This window comes from Lissotriton helveticus, chromosome 9, assembly GCF_964261635.1.
Source record: "Lissotriton helveticus chromosome 9, aLisHel1.1, whole genome shotgun sequence".
Lineage (NCBI taxonomy): Eukaryota > Metazoa > Chordata > Amphibia > Caudata > Salamandridae > Lissotriton > Lissotriton helveticus.
In genome coordinates this window covers 231,003,533-231,028,347 of record NC_136070.1, presented here as the reverse complement: position 1 = coordinate 231,028,347, position 24,815 = coordinate 231,003,533, and the positions used below count along the sequence as shown (strand labels likewise).

At 44.8% G+C, this 24,815-nt stretch overlaps 1 long non-coding RNA gene across 1 annotated transcript in view; it reads left to right on the top strand.

The window, feature by feature from the left end:
* The window catches only part of LOC144781120 (uncharacterized), a 249,044-nt gene extending 234,113 nt beyond the window's left edge, over window positions 1–14,931 (top strand). The window contains exon 3 of the long non-coding RNA XR_013600881.1: window positions 12,938–14,931. This is a non-coding gene — a long non-coding RNA (uncharacterized LOC144781120). The remainder of the gene's footprint in view (window positions 1–12,937) is intronic.
* Window positions 14,932–24,815: the final 9,884 nt, after the last annotated feature.

Sequence of the window (24,815 nt, the reverse complement as noted above, 5' to 3'; positions counted from 1 at the left end):
CCAGGCCAGGCTCCTCGGGCCACAGAGGGCCCGCCCTTTGCCCGGGCTTAGCCCGTCGCTCCCGCGCGCTCCCGCGACGCGGGTGGGACTGGGCGGTTTTATGCGCCAGCAGGCGCGCTCTCTGGTCCCGCGGTACTTCCTGGTTACGGGGCAGCTGGGAAGGGTAGTTCTAACCCTCTCGGTCCCCCCCTCTCGGCGGCTGTTCCAGGAACAAGGACAGCGGCGGAGGGAGACCGGCGCGGTACACCCACAGGGGCTCCGCCACCAGCAGCACCACGCTAGGCAGCCTGTAAAGTGTTTTGGTGAGTCTGAAAATCCTTCGTGTCAGGTCCCCCGCTCCACCGATGGGACTGGGCGGTTTTATGCGCCAGCAGGCGCGCTCTCTGGTCCCGCGGTACTTCCTGGTTACGGGGCAGCTGGGAAGGGTAGTTCTAACCCTCTCGGTCCCCCCCTCTCGGCGGCTGTTCCAGGAACAAGGACAGCTTCGGAGGGAGACCGGCGCGGTACACCCACAGGGGCTCTGCCACCAGCAGCACCATGCTAGGCAGCCTGTAAAGTGTTTTGGTGAGTCGGAAAATCCTTCGTGTCAGGTCCCCCGCTCCACCGATGGGACTGGGCGGTTTTATGCGCCAGCAGGCGCGCTCTCTGGTCCCGCGGTACTTCCTGGTTACGGGGCAGCTGGGAAGGGTAGTTCTAACCCTCTCGGTCCCCCCCTCTCGGTGGCTGTTCCAGGAACAAGGACAGCGGCAGAGGGAGACCGGCGCGGTACACCCACAGGGGCTCCGCCACCAGCAGCACCACGCTAGGCAGCCTGTAAAGTGTTTTGGTGAGTCTGAAAATCCTTCGTGTCAGGTCCCCCGCTCCACCGATGGGACTGGGCGGTTTTATGCGCCAGCAGGCGCGCTCTCTGGTCCCGCGGTACTTCCTGGTTACGGGGCAGCTGGGAAGGGTAGTTCTAACTCTCTCGGTCCCCCCCTCTCGGCGGCTGTTCCAGGAACAAAGACAGCGGCGGAGGGAGACCGGCGCGGTACACCCACAGGGGCTCCGCCACCAGCAGCACCACGCTAGGCAGCCTGTAAAGAGTTTTGGTGAGTCTGAAAATCCTTCGTGTCAGGTCCCCAGGTCAGAGGCAACACATAATCCAGCAACAGAAGCAGCCATAAATATAAGGTACCTAAATAGATAGCAGGCTGAGTACCCTCACCCACTCCTGTTAGCATTACCTCTCTAGAAATACATACATTAGCCCCTGTAATCTCAGTTAAAAACTGCGAAATATGATTTCTAAACTGGATTAGCACAGTGCATTCATAAAATATGTGTATAATATCCACTTTTTCCATCTGACACCTGTAGCATTTCCCGTCATGGGGCCCTCCCACTTCATCATTTTTACAGGGATGTGATACAAATTGAACAACGTTTTATAATGTTGGGTACGCAAATTTGCTGTCAAAATAACTTTAGCTGCCGAAACTATTGATTGTTGCACGTATGTATCTATGGTCCCAAATCGCTCCCTCCACTTAGCATCCTGACTCTCTATATCATCCAGTTGAGTCTCGGTCAATATTCCATATAATATCCCTTTCTTGGTTCTTTTTTTCACTGCCTCTATTAGAGTGTTGGGAGCTATCGCTATCTGTCGGTAATGTTTGCCTAGTAAGTCTTGAATTTGTAAAAATTTTAAAAAGTCATTTTTAGGCAGTTTATACTGTTCTGCTAAATCAGAGAAAGAGACGATTGACCCGCCACAATACATATCCCCTACATGTCTGATCCCCTTCTCTCGCCAGCTGCCCATCTTTGCATCCCAAAAAATAGTGGGCAGTATGTCTATAGAATTCAAAGGTGTATAATAATTTATGCGGGTTATTGATGCTAGTTTGCATTTTTCTTCCAAGCCTCATATGTTGTAATCATAATTTTAAATTGCGTTCTTTTAAAATAACTGGGTTCCAAAAATGTAAATAAAGCTTCGCTAGCCTCAGTACCCATCAGCATTTGATATACATTGGGTGCTTCTGCTAATTGACCTTCCTCTCCAGTCAAAAGATACTGCATATTTTGTAGGAGGGAGACAAAGTAATAAAATGTAAAATTCGGTACTGCCCAGCCCCCTCGCTGTAATGCTAGCGTCATATACTTCGAGCCTCTGCTGGTTTTCTTTTGGCCCCAAATAAACCTGTCACAAAGGGATTGTAACTTCGACAGTTGTAGGCGTGTCAGCTCCAGCGGGACTGCCCTGAAGTAGTACATTGCCTTAGGGAGTATGCACATTTTGAGCACATTACATCTCCATACCATTGACAAATGCAGACATTCAACCCTATCCAATTATTGCTTAGCCGAAGATACTATATCTGCCCAATTAACTTCCACTACTGCTTGAAGTGACATCCTAATTTTTATGCCCAGATACCTGGCTTCTCCCGTAACCCATCCTTCTCCAGGACAAAGTCCTTCAATACAAACAATCTGGGTTTTGGATACATTCAGCTTATACCCAGCCACGTCCCCAAATTTCTGAGTCAAGTTCTCAATCTCCCTAACCGCTTGCTCTGGATCAGATATTACTACCGCTATGTTGTCGGCATAAGCAAGGACTCGCACATGATAAGGCCCACATATCATCGACTTAATCCTATTGGTTGTTTCCAACAGTAGTAACAATGGGTTTGCTATAAACAGCAAAAAGCAGGGGCGAGCAGGGGCACCCCTGCCTTGTTCCCCTGCTGATATATACCGGGGATGACTCTCTACCCATTGTGCATATTTTAGCTTGAGGACTTTTATACAAAGTTTGTATAGATGTAATGTAGCGGTGTCCAAACCCCATTTTAAGCATGACAACCCACAAAAACGACCATGACACGCGGTCAAACGCTTTTTCAGCATCTAGGAAAATTATTACTATATTTTTTTACTGTACATTAGCAAAGTCTATCGTTGCAATCACTCTGTGTAGGTGATTAACCATGCTCCTGCCTGGTATAAAGCCATGTTGACGCCTAGAGACCAGCAGGTAATGACTTGAGCCAACCCAGTTGCAAGAATTTTTGAGTACAGCTTACCATCTGCATTTATCAATGATATGGGTCTGTATGAACCTGGGAGTCTCGCTGGTTTTTCTTTCTTTTTAAAAACCATAATGTTAGCGTCTTCCCAAGAGGGTGGTGGATTTACAACCTGAGCCTCAAGGAATGTAGCCAGCATGTCTTCTTTTATAATTTGAAAAAGTATGCAATATTTCTCCAGGGGGAGTTTATCTGGTCCTGCCGCTTTCCCCCCGGATAGAGAACCCAATGCTTCCTCAAGCTCTAACATTGTAATTGGGGCTTCCAACACTTCTCGCTCTTCTTGTCCAAGGCCAATTAAATCCAATGTTTGCAAAAACTGCTCTATGTTGGCCTGCTTCACTGATTCTTGTGTGTATATCTCTTTATAATAAGAATGGAACACCTCCAGAATTCCTTCTGTGGTTTCGGCCACACCCCCCCTTCCCATCTTCCAGTGATTCTATTTTCTGTGCTACTTGCCTGCCCCACATCCTTTGGGCTAAACAACAACCAGTTGCCTTCCCATATTCATACCTTTCCTCTTTATGCGTTTTATATTGGCCCGCTATTTCGTGACTCCAGATCCCATTAATCTTAGCCTTGCAACATGCTATCTTAGTTTGTGTCTCCTTAGTGTCTGCTTTGTCTCTCACCACTTGCATAAGTTCCCACTCCGCTACCTTTAACTCCTCGAAAAGACCCATCATACGCTCCTTCTGTTGTCTTTGCTTGGCCCAACCATTGCTATGTGTTTCACCTCTCTGCCCCGCTTTCAGTGCATCCCATACCATTGGCTGGGCAGCCGAACCTCTATTACTCTCTAGAAATAGTTTTGCCCACGTTTTAATATGGCCAATATAGTGACTATCTCCTAATAACTTCTTATTGAAAATGAATGACCTGTGTTCCCCTCCTTGACTCAGACTAATGTATGTATGTATGTATGTATATAGAATTTATTAAGCGCAACAAACATCCCACGGGTACCCTGGCGCTGCAGTACGTGATTTAGAGGACCAATATTAGTCAAAGAGACAGGGACAGATAATGAGGAAAGATAATAAGGTCTAATACCACAGGGCCGTGGTCCGACGTAATTCGTGGCCATACCTGCATCTTTCCACCTACAGTAAGTGACCTAGACAAGAACATATAGTCCAGCCGAACTAATTTGTTGTGGGGAAATTAATAAAACGTATATCCTGGATCACCATGGTTCACTATAGCCCATCCCTTGACTAACCCGTGATTCTGCAGAAGCTGTTGTAAGGCACTATAGACTTTTGGTTTACGCCCAGTATACTTCTCATAGTCCGCATCCCACATCTGCCCTTCCCCATGAATGTTGAAGTCACCGCACAATATCAACGGAGTTCCCCACATAGCCAATTCAACATTCAGAAATTCCAAAGTCTCGGCCTCATCCACATTCGAATCATATACCGTGCAAAAGACTGTCTTGGTATCCCCTATAATACATTCCGTGATAGCCCACCTCCCAAGAATATCTACCTTCTCCCTTCCCGTCCCAGATATTCCTCGTCTAGCTAAAATCACAATGCCCCTTTTAATAATAGACTGTCTAGAGGTTGTAATTAATGTATAACCCAGCTCACTTAATATCTTACGATTAGTCCAGGGCATGTGTGTCTCTTGTAAACACAAGATGTCGGGGTTTATCAACCTTAAATCAGCACTCCCCTTGACTGCCATTAATACCATTATATCTCGCTGCTTGAATATCTCTATGTAAGTCACATTATCCTTACTGTACATGCTATGAACTGATTTTTCCCCCTCTACCTTCCACCCACCCATCCCTTCACTCCCCAGTGACCCGCCGCTCTACCCCACCACCTACCCCAAAAAAAAACTGCCACCCCTCCCCCATTGTAGAGGCCTTAGGGCCAATTACCCTTGTGATGCTCAGTGAAAAGCCCACCTGGTGCTCACCCATCCCGCAACATTCTGATATAAGCGAATTCAATACCTTAACATATCTTAACTTTCACTATCCAGCGTAACGTCCAGCATTAACAACATTTATGATTAACAACAACCTTTGCATCGATCCTAGTCATAAAGACTGAAGATATTCCTTAGCTGCAACATCCGAAGTGAAAAAACATGTCTGCTCCTTATTAACAACTTTTAAAGTAGCTGGATTCAATAAGAACACTTGTGCGCCTTTTACTTGAAACGGATTTATCAATTGGCGCAGCTGCCATCTTTGTTCCATTGTAAAATGGCAGTAATTTGGCCCAGTTCTTTTCTTGTCCAGACGTGCCAGATCGTATACTGCCTGTCGGACCAAGAAATTGTTTAATGAGATCAGGATCACCCGTGGTTGCTGTGCCGGTTGGCCATATTTAGCTACCCGTTGCCGAAAGGGAAATCTGTGTGCTCTTTGTACTTCTGTTGACCATTTCCATTCTTTAAGTTCAGGGAGCGCTTCCTCAAACATTTCAATTACAAATTGACGGACATTTTTCCCCTCCACCCCTTCCGGCACCCCCCAAAATTCGAAGGTTGTTGCGGCGCAGTCGGCTTTCCATATCAATAAGTTTATTGTGTACATCGTCTTTATTAGCCTTTATATCTGCTACGAGTTCCTTTTGCGCCACCATCTGATCTTCTAGCGCCAAAATACAGGTCTCTGCCTCAGCCATTCTTTCTGTAAAGTCATTGCACGTTTTAGCAAGCCGTCTAACCGTGTTCTGTAGCTTCCTGCATGCAGAATGCATTTTTGAGTTCTCTGCCCGTGTTTCCATTCTATGCTCTGATATGCATCTATAAATTACCTCCAGAGATATTTCTCCTTGTATGTCCTACATCCTGACGCTAGCTGCCTGGTCCGAGAGGTTCAATCCATCAGGCGTCATCTCTCCTGTAGAGAGTTCCCACTCCGGAATCTCCGTCACTTCAATACCAGACCCACCTTCCTTAACCAACTTCCGTACTGTGAGTGTTTCCATGCTTGCAATTCCTCGAGGAAGGCTCTTTGAGTCATTGCCCATGTTTATGGGGGAACTTCCTAAGGAATACTGAAACTGTGGAGTGAGAAAGGCAGTTTCTCACAAAGATGTGCGCACTCAATAAACACGAAACTGTCAAGTTTCTAAACAGTTCATGAATCACAATTTATCCAAAATAAATGTTTATCATTCAAAGAAGTTGATTGCTTTCAAAATTTATTCCAAGCGTTTTCATTTCAAATGTTTTCGTTCACATTTTGTTGGGATACATTTCCAAATAGTAGAAAACGTCTTCAATTTCAGATACCCAATGCATTTCGGGTCATAAAAGGGGGACCCTTCGTCAGGGGTCTAGGAAAAGAAGGAAATACAGGACCAGGGTAAGTATATATCGTCATTGGCTGGCAGCGCGTGTTGCATGCTTTAAAACGAAGGTGAAGAGATGAGAGAACAAAGAGGCTCTAAGCTCATGCGTTTCAGAGACCCGAGTGCAATGGAATATTGTGTGACGGTAGTTTAAAAAGCGTGATTAGGAAATGTGAAGAGCAATACCACGTGGAGATGAACAGAAAGTGAGCAAAAATAGATCACACCACCATCGACGTGTAACCACGTTCCTGTTTTTTATAATACGCAGCCTTGCCTTTTTTGGTCTAATCTGCTACCCCCCTTGGTAGTACATTTATTGTGCATGTGAATGATAATGCCTATTTTATATGTATGCTGACCTGCATCTTGATTATGATTTTCTATATCGTCCTCGTCTTTGATCTTTTGTTACTGCATGTTACAGTACTTTATATTTCATGAATGAATGCTGCAAGCAACGTTGGTATTTGATGTGCTTTAGACGCTCCGTGATGCATTAGGCATATATAGTCCTACGTTTGTGTTCGTTCCCTGGTGACTCCGATCACGTGACACTACGTCACACGCCAAACTTTATTGACTTTGCACTTCCACGGGTGTTTTTTGAATGCCGTTGAGCCGAGCACACGTTCGAGACGGTTCGCCGTCCGCCTTAATGTAAGTTTTCACTCCTTTCGTATTTGGCTTTTGGTTACACGTCGATGGTGGTGTGATCTATTTTTGCTCACTTTCTGTTCATCTCCACGTGGTATTGCTCTTCACATTTCCTAATCACGCTTTTTAAACTACCGTCACACAATATTCCATTGCACTCGGGTCTCTGAAACGCATGAGCTTAGAGCCTCTTTGTTCTCTCATCTCTTCACCTTCGTTTTAAAGCATGCAACACGCGCTGCCAGCCAATGACGATATATACTTACCCTGGTCCTGTATTTCCTTCTTTTCCTAGACCCCTGACGAAGGGTCCCCCTTTTATGACCCGAAATGCATTGGGTATCTGAAATTGAAGACGTTTTCTACTATTTGGAAATGTATCCCAACAAAATGTGAACGAAAACATTTGAAATGAAAACGCTTGGAATAAATTTTGAAAGCAATCAACTTCTTTGAATGATAAACATTTATTTTGGATAAATTGTGATTCATGAACTGTTTAGAAACTTGACAGTTTCGTGTTTATTGAGTGCGCACATCTTTGTGAGAAACTGCCTTTCTCACTCCACAGTTTCAGTATTCCTAAGGCACATTTGGACGACGTGCGTCAGATGTGGCGCCCACTCTAGAATTTGTTGAAATAATGAGGAATTAACCATTAAAAGTGTGTACCGGGATTCCACAATTTTGCGGAACTTCCTAAGGACCCATTTTCCTGCAGCTCCTCGTCCGACTCTTCTGAATGTTCGGAAAGAGAATAGAACTCGCTCTCCTTACTACTGATACTGCTGATAGCTTCAGTCCTTTCATCGCTGATAGCGCCATCTCCCTCTATTAAAGCAGATTTTTCAATTCCTATTCCTATGGAGTTAATAGTGGCAGTCTGGTCTTGCCCGGTGCCTTCCGATGCCTGAATAGTTTCCCCAGGAGTCCTTACACGTCCCGCAACTCCTGTACTTTGACCCTCCAAAGCTGGAACCGTCTTTAATTTAATGGTGCTATCGACTTCTTATTAGTGGAGTAGTGTGGCTCACTGGTTAGAGGCGGCAGGCCTGAGAGCAGAAGTCAGCCTGGGACCAGGGTTCAATTCCCGACGCGGCAGGTTCGTGGACCTTGGTCAGCGGACTCGATAATTCTCGCTTCGGTGCTTACTCTAATCAGGGGTTCCACTCGGCAACTCTGGGCATTAGCTTGCCTAATCTCCACAACGGCCCCACCAATTCCGGGGATGCCTGGCTCCACCTTGGGGACTCCCAGCAAGGGACCATCCCACAGGGAAAGCCAGGACGGGTTCCCCAGAGTTAAACAGCGCCGGGACGCCCCGTTGCTGGGGCAGCTGTGCGCTTTACAAGTATACTACATTTACATTTACATTAGCCACCACTTGAAAAATCTGTGGGATCTTAGCGGTTATCTGGGTATGGCCCTTGCTTTGTGTATTGCCCTCCTGTTCCTCTTCACCCACAGTGTCCTTTGAGCCTTTCCCAGCTAGCGCCGCTCGAGTTCCAACTGTCGTTTCCCCACTTGCTCTTGTCTTCCCGCCACAAGACGTTTTTGGTGGCATTGTTGGGTGTCAATTTTCAAAAAAACCAATAATGCGCGTTATTACAACCATGGAAACTCAGCAGCCGTGATGCCCCCCACACCAGCCAGTATAAGTATACAATAATAACAGTTATAACGCCTTGCCCATTATAGATTTCTCATGGATTGCTCAAGCCATTCACCAGACAGCAGCTCCCCACAAACTTCGCTGATTTAAGTGCTTGTTTTTCTGGCATCGATTACCAAGGGTAGTAATCTGCTGAGGTTGCTCCCCCACCACTTATTCGTATTCTGAGCATGTACTGAGTCTTCCTCTGGAGACTTATTGGCACCGGTTCCTTGCCAACTGTAGTCACTCACTGGAGCCTTGTCTCCCGGTCCCGGTTTTCCCGGTACCTCCAGCGTCTGCCGACCCTGCACAGTCAAAGAAAACGGCCTCTCTGGCGGCATTCACCTCTCCGCTGGCCACAGGGAGCCCTGCCTCTCGGACACTGGAATAAGTCTCAACCGCGAGCTTCGTAATGCGTATGCCGCCCACACCAGCGTCTGGCTCAGGTGAGCTTACTGCCTGCTGGCTTCTGCCTGCAACCGCTGTGCACCGTTAAATGGCTATTTTAAAAATCCTGCAACAAGCTGTGATCTTCAACCACGAGTAGTTTCTTCAAAAGTATAAATCCCTGGTGCCATGTCTTTTTCGCCGCTACTACATTCCCGCCACCATTAAACCAGCAGGACAGGTGAGCTATCCGGGAGCTGCTCACACACACGTCCACCCCATGGATGTCATCTTGCCTATCCAGAATTCTAATATGTTGATGTGTGAAAACAAATCATTAAAAGATAAACTGCAAATATATCAGACAGCGCAAAGGCAAGATGCCATGTGTTTGTGGCGCAGTGTAAATTATCAGACTTTTCAGATTGCCAGAGTGAGTCGGGAGAAGGGAATGTTGTTCAATGAAAGCTGCAGGTTACTTCACAATGCTCAAAGGAGGTTTTAATGAATTCTCGGGAGGACTTTAATCAGCAAGAGATTAATGGCATTTTGGTCTGATTTCAACAGACATCAGGGGAGGCTTTGCTAACATGGATAATGCTTTTTTTTATTTAGGAGCCTCTGAAGTGATGTTAAACTAAGGAACGCCAGCAACGTTTTATGCACTTAGCGCTGACTGCATTCTACATCAACAGTTTAGAAATTACAGAGAAGATAATCAAATCAGCCTGTTACAATTAGCGGCTGCTGGGTGCAGTTACAAGTCAGACTGGCCAGTGAATGTTACATTGAGGGATACTGTGCAGAGTCTTAAGGAAGAAATGATGAAATATGCTATTTTTAAACATGATTCTGAGTGGGGAGAGCAGTTGCAATACGTTTTTGAATCAGCAAAAGAGGCTATATAGTATGCTTTAGATGTGTGGCCATTACAGAAAAGAGACATTGAGTTACATGTGACAGTTCAGGGGCAGTATGCTAATTGGAGTATGTGGGGAAAAAAGGAAAGAAGAGGGTGCCCCAGGGCTTTTGGACTAAAATATTGCAAGATGCTGGAGTGGTTTACTTCCTTTGAAAAAACTGTTGCTAGTGAGTTATTGTGCTCTGACAGACACTTGGCAGATATAGTTAAGTTTATGCTATTCTGCTCTGATAGACACGGGCAGATGCCAATAAGGCACAATGTGATTTTGAGACTTGAAATTCCTCTAATGCATGGGTACTCACAAACTTTCTATCGGGGGCCAAATTGAAAGTGTGGTTTGTGGCCGAGGGCCTCAACAGTGGGGGCGGACCTAGAGGGGGAAAAAAAAAATCACTGCTGTTTCAAAACATTACTAGACAATGCTGTATTTCCAAAGCAGTTGTAACTACATGGAGCACATGTTTATAACATGTTTTTATTAGCAGACAATAGCAATGTAAGAATGCAGTTTGTTGTTCTAGAAAAGATCATGCCACAGACAGTTCTGGATGGCTCATGACAACAGACATTTTCACTCTACAACATTTGCAGTCACTTCTTGCATTTTGGTAAAAACTTGCTGTTTTTCAGGGACAGAACATCAGTCACAGAAATACAAACCTTTTCAGATAACCGTCTTGTACATCAGCAGACCTAAAGCAATTGTTTTGCAATGTAGCAGGGTTTTCAAAATGCATTTGCAGGGAAACAGAGGTAATGCGTCAATGTCCTTTTCATGTTAGGAATGAGGAAAGGAGTATTAACCACTAAAAACGCCATATCTGTCCGCAATGATGATTTCAACATTTCAACACGAAAAAGAGTAGAAGTTAATCTAATATTCAGTTGCATATGGCAGGCGCATTAGAATTTTCCTCACTGCAGACATTGAACAACATAATATGCTCCTATTCTTAATGCTATCTGCCATTTGAGGACATATCAGTTGGCAAATCATTTGGCAATTAGCGGGCACAAACACACATATGCCCCCCAAACAGCAGAGCCAGTGCACATTGAGGATAATGAAGGTGTGTGGCTTGACATTTATATTTAGGGCAAAACTAGCTGGCAAGCAACTGAGGGATGTCTCCTTACTGCCTTTCCACTGTTCTCTCTTCTTCCCTCTTCATCTTTATCCACCTCTCTTATTCTCTCCTGTTCCCTTTTCTCTCAACTAATCACCTCTTTCACATTCCCTCCGTTGCTCTCCTAATCCCTTCTTCTCTCCCTTATTCCTTTCTTCTCCCTCTCACGTTCCCTCCCTTTCTCTCCTATTCCCCAATTACCTTTGCTGTTCCCTCATTTTTTCTCTGTTTCCCCCTTCCACCTCAAGCTGTTTTCTCTTCCCCTTGCTTCTCCTCTATTCTCTTTGCTTCCTTTCTTTTCCCTCATTTTGTGTCTCCTGTTCTTGCCATCTCTTGAGTTCCCTCTTTTATTCCCCGATTTCCTAGTGTTTGTTCCCTCATTTGCTCTTCCAATCTCACTTTGCTCCTCCACTCCTCTCTCCTTCATCCGTCTTCTCCTGAACATACAATGAAGCAGATTTACAGTGATATAATTTTGATGCAATCTATCAGCAAAACAGATTCTACAACTGCTGGAATATACTAAATGCATATGTTTCTTCATGGCATTTTGGAGTGTACCAGACAACAAGACCCAGGAAAAATCTCTGAAGCTGCTGCGGCATTGGCTCTGTGAAGTAATAAGGCCTGATTGATTGTTGCTTGAACTAATATGACATGAAATATTTTACATTACAAACGCCCGGGACTTCTGGAATTAACTTGACATACAATTTGTGGCCGCTCGTGGACGGCGGCGCGCGGCGGGTGCCTCTCACCACAAATCACCCAACCTGCGGGCCAGGCTTTGCATTAACACAGTGCAGGTTATCTCCTGTGCTCGGAGTGAGGGGTCAGAGGCCAGGAGTGAGGGGTCAGAGGCCAGTGAGGTGAGGCGCAGCCCATACATCTGCCACATTATGCAACTGCCGGTTGTATTTCAGTGCCCTCGACAGTATGACCTTTACACATCAGAAGCGGGCATTCCTTCCCTCCAAGCCGGAAATGGGATGTTTCAGCAAAATACATTTAACATTCAGTTATAACCCATAGTACTGCCCGCGTTTCACATACCTGCAACTAAAGTGATGCTGACGATTTTCAAGATTCTCCGGGGCTGCGAGGATGTCGACTTCGTCACCACGGACACAGGAAGCTTCTTAAAAGGTCCTTTAAAAGTCAGCTGTAACAGCGCTAGTTACAGCTGACTTTTAAAGAGTCTGTGCTTCACGCCGTGTGTGACATCTCTGAAGCTCAGGCCAATGAGAGGCAAGCATAAACAGAGAAGATGGTCGTAGGAGCAAACGTTGTGAATACGTATTGAATACGTATTCACTACGTATGCCCCTGCGTTCGGCCATCTTCTCTGTTTACAGGTAGGAACTCCTGCACATACACGAGTATGTGTATGACTCGTATGGCGAAGAGGTCCGCGGGCCGCCAGTGAAGGCCAGGAGGGCCGCCACTGGCCCGCGGGCCGTACTATGAGTACCCCTGCTCTAATGCAATGGGTGATGGATTCCCCTAAGTCACACAGAACAGGGCATGCACAAGAAGTAAATGTGATCAAATGAAAGTGGTACATACAAGCAGAAATCGCGGTGTTCATGAGCAGGCGGTGAAGGTCCTAGTGGAAAATATAGAAATGTTACAGGTTGTGTCTGAGATACAGGAATCCCCTGTAAAGTGGGGTAAGGAGTTGTGATAAGAGACCTGGGAATTGTTACCACAAAGTGTATTCACTGTGTATCATGTAGACGTTCACTGTCCCATAACTTTAATATAATGCTGGTTTTATTCCCTTGCAGACAAAAAAGCCAAAATCTTGGAGGCAGAGGTGACAACGCAGGATTCTGATTTGGTGGGAATGGCTAAGTGGGCACACCAAAAATATGGACACCTGGGAGAGAAATCCACTAACAGATGGGCAGAGAATAAAGGGATGCATATTCCTCTAGACCTGATTAGAACTGTAATTCCTATCTGTCAGCATGCACAACACAGACCAGTCCCACAGGTGGTGATGGACCAGTTGGAGAGAGGAGAAATTACCAGCACAGATATGGCAAAATGATCAATGGTGTTCATATTCAGCAGTGTATGGAGAGATAGTCAGGAAGGGGACTGCTCCAGCCCTTCTTACTGTGCTAGGGGGAGAAGGGTTTGACTCCACTACCAAGACCCAAGAGGCCAAAGTGTAGGTAGAATCCTCAAAGCATTCCCCAGACCCAGCAGAGACTATTACAGACTTCTTTTTCTTGTGGAGCTTGTGTTGGGAAACACTGCCTAAAGCTGTGTTATTTTTGTGCTATCCAGAAAGGCATTTGCTCACGTCTAGTAGGCATTTTTCCCATAATCGCATTCAGCGTTTGTGGGGTGATTTTAGTTGCAGTCCTTTGCAGTTGACCAGCTTCAGTAACCCTTGTAGGTTGAATTGTAAGTGTTTGCATTACGAACTGTATAAGATTTCTGTATACTTTTACTCTCTCTCGGTAAAGTGTACATAAGTCTGCTGCTGGCAATGTATTCATCTCTGGATGCGGTGTGTGAGCAGCTAAGACTGTCCAGGTATCTCCTTCTCTGCTTAGCAGACAAGCCTCACATTTGTTGTGGTGTGGGGGAGGGTGCCTTCAAACCAATTTATATGCTCTTGGTTAGTTAACAGGACTTCAATGTCCTCGTATGGAGAGTATTCATCAGGGGTCTCATCTGGAATGTAAGTATGAAACAAAAGTGTGCGTGCATCTGCAGGTGGAAATGTAACCCAAAAATAGAATACTTCTGTCCTGAATGCCGCGTGTGCCTCAAATACGAAGTTAATAGTCCCACCCAATGATGGGACGCCATAACCTACTAATTTCATAGTAAGTGCATGTCTGCAATTTTCTGAAATGTTAAGAGTGCCTTCCTGCTCAGCTTCCTCCACACTAGCACCACTCATACTAGCATTTCCAGTCTGAGACGTTATGGGAGGAAATATCTAAGAAAAATAGATAATATTTTGCACAAAGTGGGGAACTATAATCCTTCAAGCTTAAACAAACCTACAGCCAATACATGGGCTATACCTACTCAACTGCGGTGAATTTTCCCTTCCGACTGCAGAAACCTATGGGTCATTGTGAGATGGGGTCTCTGAGAAAGCACAGCTAAACTACTCAAATTTGACTGTTAAATAAGAACCAAACCAACGTTGGCTGCGCCATGTTGTGTAGTTTTTACAAATCTATATAGGATCTGCATGTTTAGACAACATAAACTAAGGGATTGGTGTCCATACTGATTCCAGACACCCCCAAAGGATATGTTAACCTTTAGACCAGTTCTCTCACAGTGCCACCATAAGCCCCTAACGTTACCAGGGAGCGAATGGTTTCTGGCAACTATCGAACATGACAACCCTTGATCCTTCAGGGATCATGGCAACAGTACAGCAATTTTCGCTCAGTCAAAACGTGCTCACTTAGTCTTAGAGAGATACACAAAATAAACAATGGGGAAGTTTTCAATAGGCATTTTGTGAACCAGCGTCATTCTAGTAATAAAACATGTTTGCTGCAACAGTTATTAGACAGAAACAGATGTATAAGTTTACAAGCACCAACAGAGTAAATAAAAGGTAGAATTCTACCATAGTGCTAAAACAGTAAATATATGCAGGCATAGAGATACATTACAGTAATCAAATGTACTCCTACGATGCAAACCCTACCTAAGTGTACATAAGTGTACCTAGCATGTATGTGGGTGTAAAGCCAAGAATCCCCTAGGAAAGAGCCAACTCCACTACCTGACGGAGAGAACGAAGGACCACGTCTTGGTCTCAAGTTGAACACCCCACAAGGGATGTGAGACCACTGCGTGCTGGAGCTTCTGCAGGCAGGGACCCCAGCGTCTTGTGTCAGCGCAGAAGCTTCTCCTCCTCTGTCTAGTGTTGGTATGGGTCTTTTGTACCATAAGGATAGCCTTGGGGTTCCTTACATAATCAATATGTTGGGAGTGCGTTTATGCAAATGAGCCTAGAACAATATCTGTGATTATGCTATGCAATTCTTTCGCCCTAGGATGAAGATTACCATGACTTTTAAACAGAGTATGTTCATGCTGTTAGGTGCGTCATATGCAGGGACATTTCTAAGAATCCAAATGCATAATAAATGAGGCTACTTTCAAGGAAACCAATCAACATCTATTAAGCACATAACTGGCTAAAAGGTCAGTGCTTAGAACCGTAATGCAAGATAGGACAAATGTAGGTAGCTACCGAGGCCTAGTTTGGGGTACATAACACTTTCTAAGAGCAGACGCTTCTAGTGTTCAATTACGTTCTGGGTCTCAAATATAAGACCTGGAACTTAGATATGTTAACAGTATACCTTATTGTTATTGTAATAAAAATATAGCACACTTAAGGGTACATATGGCCCCTGACTTGCCTCCTAGTTCACTAATAGCATTGCCATCATGTTGGAGGCGGGAATATTTCTCAGTTCATGTTTAAAAACTCTCACTTTTAACAAATATATTACTAAAATACTATGTGGTAGAAGAATTGTCCTTTAAAGACAGCACATTTCCATTGAAAGGGCCACAAACCTTCTCCATGAAATGGAGTTTTACTGATTAAACTCTATAGCGTACAAACAATAATGTGTAGAAATCGGGTTTCAGCAAATATGTATCATTTGCACATAACCAAGTAAAGTGTTTTTGTTTGTTTTTATCCTAATCAATTTTTTGTATTTTCCTAACTACTGAAATATATTTTGAAGTATGTGAATAGTTCATTTACAAGCTGTTTCATTGTACGTTAGAAACAAATTACATCCTACAGCCTTGCATTTTATCCTCTCTGTACCCCAGCACGCTTGTCAGCCAGTTCACTATATTGTTCTTTCTCAGATTGCATAGGTAGAGGATTTTGTAAACATCAAATCTCCAGGATAAAATAAGCAGCAATTTGTAAAAAAACATAAGCTGACATTTGACCTCTGTCTTTCAATGCACCCCATATACGACAAGATGGAAACAAGATTTAAAGGAATCTTTATTGCTCATTCACTTTCAAAACACCTATTCATAGTCAGGAGCTCTCTCTCCAGGCCGGGCAAGAAGGCCCTAAAAATAGCTTGCTCGATCAAATCTGACTCACCATAGCGAGTGGGTGAGTAGATTCTTCGAGGCCTGAACATGACAAAAGAGATCACTCTCAGCAATGGCTACCGTTCCTCAATCAAGCAACTACCATTGCAATAGTACCTTTGATATATATGCAATTAAATGCCCCTGTTAAAAATTCTATATAGATAGCACTGTAAGTGCACTGAAGAGCCATATACAGGTACACTATCGGAATATTCATAAGGAACATGAACATAACAGGCATTTTTAGCTCCTAGGAGTTGAACATACCCCATGCCCCACCTGAGGGAGGCAACACAATATTGAAACTGAGGCAGAAGGAAAGTTAATGGATCCTGCAAACAGAATTGGTCATTAGCGGCTTAAACCAAGATGCAGAAATGCATTACTGGCTTCTTTAGAACAGAAGCTATTTTAAGTCATTATACAGAAACCTCTACGCCTTCATGTTAGATTGGTGAATTCCATTGACATGTCAGTAGTCATCATAATACTAATTGGAAAGCCTTGGGATCAAGTCATCCTCCTAAATATTTTATGATTGTAACCATAATATCAACCCATATGATTTCCTCCTGTGCTTAGTTCCAATATATAACGACGCATGAACGTATTATGGTTCACAACATGCTTTCTGAGTTACCCTCACATGCACTATTAAAAACTATAGACACAATAAGTTGCACATAGATCCAGTGCTAAACGGTCTGGCTTGATGGGTTGCCAGTAAGATAATGTGAGAACTCAAGTACCCAACTTGTGTGTTTGCTCTTACTATGTACAGATTTACAAATTAAACATGTTTTTTCTTTAATCCAAAAAAGCTGTGTTTGATTCAGAAATGTTATACTACAATGACATACAGAATAATCTATTCTAACTAAGATATAACAATAACATGATGAATTATCAGCAAGATATTGTGTATATCTCTGGGCATTCAGCAGTCTTTTGCCTGCTTTAAGTATGTACAGAAGTACAAATAAAATATGTTTCCCTTATTTCTTCATTAGTCCAAACAATATGTTCTGATCAGTAAATGTATACTGCAACAACATGCAGAATTAGTGACATTTGTTTCATGGCAAGTAAGTACATTTTACTGTTTAGTTAATTAAAACCTTAACAATGTTGGCATAAAAGAAACAAGATGAACACGGCTTCATAAAGTAAAACAAGACTTATTTATCACATTCTCCAATCTTAGTCATTACAGAGGTGGACAAGTAATATTCGTAATTTAAAAGAGTAAAGTGCCTAGAAGTAGATACTAAATAAAGACAGGTTTTATTCTTAGGTTGAGACATGGTTACATTTCATAGATAGATTGGTTGAAAGTGCAAAATATTCAAAATAAACATTTTGTCTAACATTAGTCGTAACAGAAGTGATCAAGTGATATTTCTAGTTTGAAAGCTTAAAGAGCATAGGCTGGACAGAGCTGGAAAACTATAAAGATTTTATCTAAAAACATTTCTGATGAGCAAAATGATCAAAGATAGAGACATAATAAATTCTCGTTCTAAAATTAGGTTAAATGTACTAAAAAGGGCCAATACCTCTTCTTATTGTAAGAGCATGAAGTAGGTTGTGCTGGCTAAGCTGTCCATCAGACTTCATTCTTAATTTGTGAAAAGAGTTAAGCACGGACTTCATTCATGTTATTTGTACATTCGTCAAGTCTGTATTTTGCATGTCGTTTTTTGCCTGCTCTAATTTAACGCTAAGGTGTTAATAAATAAAATCAATATTCCTGCTGGGCTATAGTTTTCAAAGCCAGAGCATGACGTTTGAGGTATTTTACAATTTTGCAGTTCATTTGGGGATCTGACAGGTCTAGCCCTTGTATGATAACTGCTCTACATGTCCTTGTTCCTCTAGCGATGAAGGCTTTTCTTAATAAGGTGGCACATGCTGTATATAGATATGAGTTTATACAGATTAGGTGAATAAAATCCTCTTTATTGCTGCCACAAAGTATGAATGCTGAAGGCCCGTTTTGCTCCCAGCTTGGTTGGTCCGTTGTTGACTGTAGCTGACCAATGCGAAGTGCCATCAGTTGTTTTTTTAGGTGTACCAGAAATATAAGGGTTAAGTATGGTGCTTGTATTAAGATCTTATCGTTTTTAATCACCATCCAGGCGTGTAATCTGTGGCTGAAGCCGTTTTTATCGAGCAGCAGTGAGTGGAATTTTTCAGCTTTGTTTATAATGTGTTTGAAGGTTGTAAAAGATAGATTCTTGTTCCACAGCTCAGCTGTGCTTGTGGTTGTTAGAGCTTTGAAAAGATATTGGTTGTATGTAGATTTTTTTTATTGTTTTCAACTTTTGATCATAGAGCCTACTTGAGTGGGGAGTGTACTGAGTTCTGTTTTATTTTGTACCAACATTTTATTGTGGTGTACATTCTCTCTATTGTTTAATTTATTAGCCCGAATTCCAAACGGACCTGTGCCAGTGATGCTGTTTGAGGTACTTGAAAGACCCATTTGTAGGTTGTGGCTTGCAACTTATTTAATAGTGCAGAGTTTTTCCTTGTAAAACGGTGCTGGCGTAAGTTGTCGTTGGTAACAGTTTTGCCGCAATTACGGATAGCAGTGGTTTGTAAGATGAACCCTTCAATTTTTTGGCAAGTGTTCTAAAAGCAAAGGTGAGTGGGTGCTGCTTCTTTGTGACCTGTAGTTTTTCTGTTTGTGATGGTTAAATCTGTTGTCAATATAAGCTTACAAGTATATGTAGCTGATTACTTCTTCCAGCAGTTGCTGATCAGCATGGTTTGGGGTTTGGATGTGTTCATTCCTAGTTTGTTAGCAGTAACATATTCATGCATTTCAATAAGTGACCTCTGGAGACCAACTTTAGTACCTCATCATCTTCATGTGAAAGATAAGATAAAGACAGTTTTCCCAGGTGTGGCGGGTGACAGTTGATCTGATCAAGCTCTGGTGGTAGGTCAGACATAAACAGGTTGAAAAGATGTGCAGCCAGTCCACATCCCTGGTTCAGACCTAAATTTGCAATCAACTTTCTTGAAATCCCGAAGCCATCACCCAACTTCTCTCTTATCCAAGTATGGGAGTAAAATAACATTATTCCTTCTAGTATTCTATCAGGGATATTCCAGGTTCTTAGTTTTCTCCACGGGTTGTGATGGTCTACGCTATTGCAGGCCGCTTTTAGGTCTAAAAAGCAGAGATTTAATTTTTGCTTTTTTGCTTGCACTTTTCTGCTATTAGTTAGAGTGCTAATATGTTTGCGATTGTTCCAATCCCTTTTCTGAAGCCAGTCTGATTGATCTGGATCAAGTTGTACTTGTCGGACCAGTCAATGAGGTCTGCTAGGATCAGAGAAGCATAGTACTTTCCTTCAACGTCTTGTAGCTCTATGAGTTTGTAGTTTGCTGGGGTCGTTCTGTCTCCACCTTTGTAGATTGGTGTGATAATTGAGCCTTGCCAACTGGGTGTCACTTAGCTGAATAGTTCTACTTCTCTAAATAGAGTAGATAAGTGGTTGCTTCAAAAGGTTGGGATAGTGTTTGAATATTGCCTGGGGAATGCCGTTAGGCCTTGGTGCTCCATCTGTTCTGTCGTTGTGTATTATGCTGGTTATTTGTTCTGATGAATAAAACAGTGGTTTTGTTTGGTTTGACGGAGGGGTGGCGGTGGTACTAGTTCCTTCATTTCTGGTGCTGGGCTTTATTGTTGTTTTAGTCATTGTCACCTGATCTTGAGGGTTGGTACTGTCTGATTGCATGGAGGACAGTGATTCTTGAGTTGTATTGCATTTAAACCTTCTGATTAGGAATTCTGACCAATCTTGATCTTGGACATTTGAGTTTATGATGTTCACTGGCCTTTCCAGGTTATTTATTTTTTCCCAGAAGGTGATAGAGTTGGTTTGCCTTGCACTTATCAATAATTTTGACCAGATTGTCACATTCCTATTTCTTTTTTCTTCCCATAACTCTTTTTTGTATTCTTTTCTCAAGCGACGTACATTGTCCCATGTGGTTTGGTTGGGGGTAGTTGCTCTTAGTTGACTGACTGCTTTCCTAAATTCTAGTTTCATAGTTTGCATTTCACATGATGTTGTATTGTGTGTGTTTTTGGCACATTGCTTTGAATGCTTGACATTAATGATGTCAATTTCGTTGTGAATTCTGTCCACAATATAATAAAAGTCATGGTAAAAAAGGAGATAAAAGCGAAAATCATAATAGTGTGCTATTGCTATTGCTTACAAAGAACATTAATTCATGTTAATATCTTAAAATCAATAAAGAAGAAAAAGTAGCTAAAACACCCTTGCATTCAAGGAGATGCAGGTTTATGGTGCAAATGCTTTTAAAACAATTGAAATATATTCTATAAAATCATGTGAGTCAAATAGCGTTAAATACACTAAACAAAGAAGAGGGGCTGCAGGTAATATAATCATCTACCATTTAACAATGGCACTTCATTATACTTTGTATCATGTGTCTAATACACTTGTAAGGATTTACAGCTCAAAATTGCACTCAATTTATACTCTCAAGTACATAGAACAACCCTTATAGAACCAGTTACGCATTAGAATTTTAGACTGTTTTACTTACTCATCAGCCCTACAGCGAATAGCGAACTACTCATAGTAATCACAATGTAGGGGGTGGTACAGACCCCAAATTGGGCTGACAGTATCCACAGAGTAGATCTTCGGTGGAGACTAGCAATAATAGAATCCCAGAAAACGGATTACAAGTGCTTTTTCGAAGTTGAGGATAAGGAGCAAGAATCAGACCAAAAACTTCCAAGACCTAATTTGAAGAACCCCGACTGAACATGCCAGAACCATGGAAAATGATGGTCTTGCCAAGTCCAAGAATTCACTCACAGCCTTCTTATATGGTGTTGGAAACCGGCTATTTCTGGTAGGCTAAGGCTGATGCCAAAGCCAGGCAGAAACCACCATTCCAGTCAGGGCAAGGAAGTCACATGCCAAGATAACCCCTGCTCGCCCTCTAGGTAGCATGGCGCGGGCAGTCTAGGCTAAACTCGGAGGCGATGTGTAAAGCATTTGCGTCAGCGCACAACAGCAACAACATACTAGGTACACCACAAAAGAGACTCCACACAAGGTTATATTAAAATAACTTTTGTATTGTCAAAACATATCAGATAGAAATTACACATGTACATTGTGCCAACTGGCATGGCAATATTCACAAGGGATTATTTACAAGACAGGGCCACATGGGCCACTGTCTGAATCAACACTTTGCAGATATAGAAATACTTGTCCGAAATTAGAATAAAAGTATATAAACTTCACTGTAACACAAAGTAACAGTTATAGATCACATCCCGTAACTACTGGGAACAGGTAAGTACCACCTACGCAACCCTAAACTCCTTGGGAGACTGTCACGCAGGGGACCAGGACCTCACTAGGACCACCTGTACTAAAAAGAACAACCACCTAAGTATCACACAGCATTTAGGGGTCTAAGAAAGAACACATTACCCATGATGTATGAAACACATTCAGAGGAGTAGTAAAGAAAAACACATAATGCATAAAACTACACATTCAGCGGTGCAGCGCAGGAAAAGAAAGACACATAATGCATAAAAACATTCAGAGGTGCCAGAGCAATACAATAGCGCAAGAATCACATGATGTCTAAAAACATTCAGAGGTGCAGGAATAACACATGATGCAAGAGAACACATTCAGAGGTGCAATAACCATATCATTGCGCAAAGACTCACATAAGCCACCACCTGTGGCAGTCCCTAGGCCAACTGGCCTTGTGGGGCAAAGATGCCCTGTGTCCAAAGTCAGGGTGCGCTGCCATGCAGCCCCAGTCTCAAAGTACAAAAAGCCTAAACGTGGCAGCTGCCCACAAAGTGCTGGACAGCTGGAAAACAACAAAACTGCGCAAAGGCCCTCACTGGCCCTTAGGCGCCAACTGCGCCACTGCTGGAGCCACACAGGCTCTGGGCACATCGCACATGCCCCAGGCGTTGGAGCCACACAGGCTCTGCTACTGTAAATAGCCAAACGTTGGAGCTCTCAGGCTCAGCAGACAATGCCCCCTCGAGCCTTCCTGGACTCTCCAAGCGTTGGGGCGACCCACTGCCAACCGGGGCCGCCCTTGAAGCCCTCGTGGCTTTAGACACAACTGGGCCCCTTGGGGACGGGCAACGACAATCTGCCCCGATATGCCCCGAGCCCTCTTGCTCTCCAACAACAATGCGGCCGACTCGGGAGCCTCTCAATCGATAATGGCCCCCGGGCCTCTCTGGGCTTTACTACGTTGGGGCGACCCGCTGCCAACCGGGGCCGCCCTTCCCGCACTACTCTTCGCCACGTCGGAGCAGTCCACTGTCACACGGGACCGCTCTTGCCCTGGTGCCTCTACCGGCACCGCCAGCCACATCACGGAGCCCCCCCCCAGCCCTCTTGACTCACCGGGCTGTACTCGGCGGGGGCTCCTCTTCGCTCGCGGTGGGGGCAGGCACCGACAATGTGCCTCGCGCCCCCGCCGCAAGTCTCCGCCTGCCGCTCCTCTCCTCACTCGGCGCGCCTCCTCCTCAGATGCCACCGGGCTCCCTCAGCTCACGGGAGCCCGGCCGACCTGCCGCCATGCGTCCTCTTCTCTCCCTTCCTTCCCCGGGCTCGCGGTCGCCATTTCTCGGCACCCGGGCTGCGGGGCGGGACTTCCGGCCGGCCGCGCTGGGATTGGCCGGCCGGCCAGGTACTTCCGGGTCGCCGCGGGCAGCGCGGCGGCCCGATCCTTAGGCAGGCAGGCGGGGGCGGATTCCTTTCTACAGGCCAGATACCGGGGGCACTGGCCGCAGGAATGGAGCGCTTCTAAGCGCTAGGGATGAGGAGCAGAGCGCTACCAGCGCTATAATCGAAATGACGCGTTCCTCAGCGCTAGGAAAAGTCCAGACAAAGCGCTCTCAAGCGCTTGGGGAAAATGAAGCGCTCCAAAGCGCTAGACAACAGGCAGAGCGCTTCCAGGCGCTAGGAGTACAGCTCCAGCGCTCCTCCCCAGGAAAATGCAGCTCCTCCATGCTGCCAAAGCCCCAGAGCTTCCCAGGGGGGCAAAGCTAAGTCTCCCCATCAGCCCAGGCAGGGCAGAGGGGTCCCCTCCAGGAGTCTAGGCATCCAGGGGCTGGGCAGCGCCCACCCCTGATAGATTCTAGTCCAGCAAACAAGAACAAGACAAGAACATTTTGGAAGGGGCAGAGCCCCTTCTTATCCACAGAAAAAGCTTTGAAGTCTTTAGAAGTCTTTGTGTAGGCGAGCCCTAAGCTCTGGGAGTATCTGGTTTCCCTCTCCTGTCAGCCTCAGGTCAGAGGTGACAGGGGGCCATCGGGAGGGAGAGTCATCCAGGGTGGGCCGACAGACACAGCCTGGCACCACCAGAGCTCTTTCCACTCCTTCCTAACAGCGGATGGGGGCCTTTCATCTACGGCTTGACTCAGACCCCCCTCCTCCAGACAGTCCATCTACCAACAGGCCCAGGCATGCCTGGGCCAGGCCCACCAGCCAATCCCGTGCTAGCAGACTCACTACACAATTATGCCAACTTCTAAAAGTGGCGCTTCTGGACTAGATACAGCCATGCCGCATACACCTTTCTGCAGCATTCATTCTCACGAGTTCATACATATCAAACTCGCCCCTGCACTCCCCACGCATCAGGAATCTACCATGGGCATACATATTTCCCATTCATTCCTATGGGAGGGCAGGGCGCTCACCATCCATACACAGAAAGCACACGCACTTTACACTGTACCACAGTGAAAAAGTGCGCAGAGGCCTAAAATCACCAACCCAGGTTCCAAAAACAGGCTAGGAAAAAGCAAAAAGTCACGGGGTGAACCTGCCCAAAGGACCGGGTCCAACACATCCCCCTTCCAGCCAAAACGCAGGGTAGACCAATCACTACACTGATGGTCTTCAATGCTTTGGGCGACAAAACCACGGAGACGGGCCTGCAGGGCAGGGCCACCTTACAGTTTTTCGCCACTCTGAACCCACAGGGATTTCCCTCACAAAAGCTCTCTGACACAACTAGGATACCCCACTGGTACACACTAGTCATCCACAGCCAGGACCAGGCCCTAGGCCACCCAACGGTCACAGGTCCTAACCAATCCACAGAGTGGGGGCAGAAGCCCCTGGCACACAATAGCCAATCTCCACTCTCTCTCTCAGGGTAGCTACACTACCACTGATCCTACACCCTAGGGACCACACCCTCAGGCTGACTAGAGGTCACAGCAAGAATGCCCGATCCGACCTCTACTCCACCAATGTTAGAACTGGGGGTCTCTAGTTGGCAGAGGTAAGTACCTTAGACCAAGTAGGGACACTTGCTTCCAGTCAGGGTGAAGGAATAACCCTCACAGGGAAGCACTCACCAGAACACAACTCTCCTACCAGATCAGGACCTCACTCCGTCACTGGTCTACCACCTGGAAACGATTCCACTTCTGAGGTACAAAGCACACAGCACAGTCCCTCTTCAAGCAGGTGGGGGGAC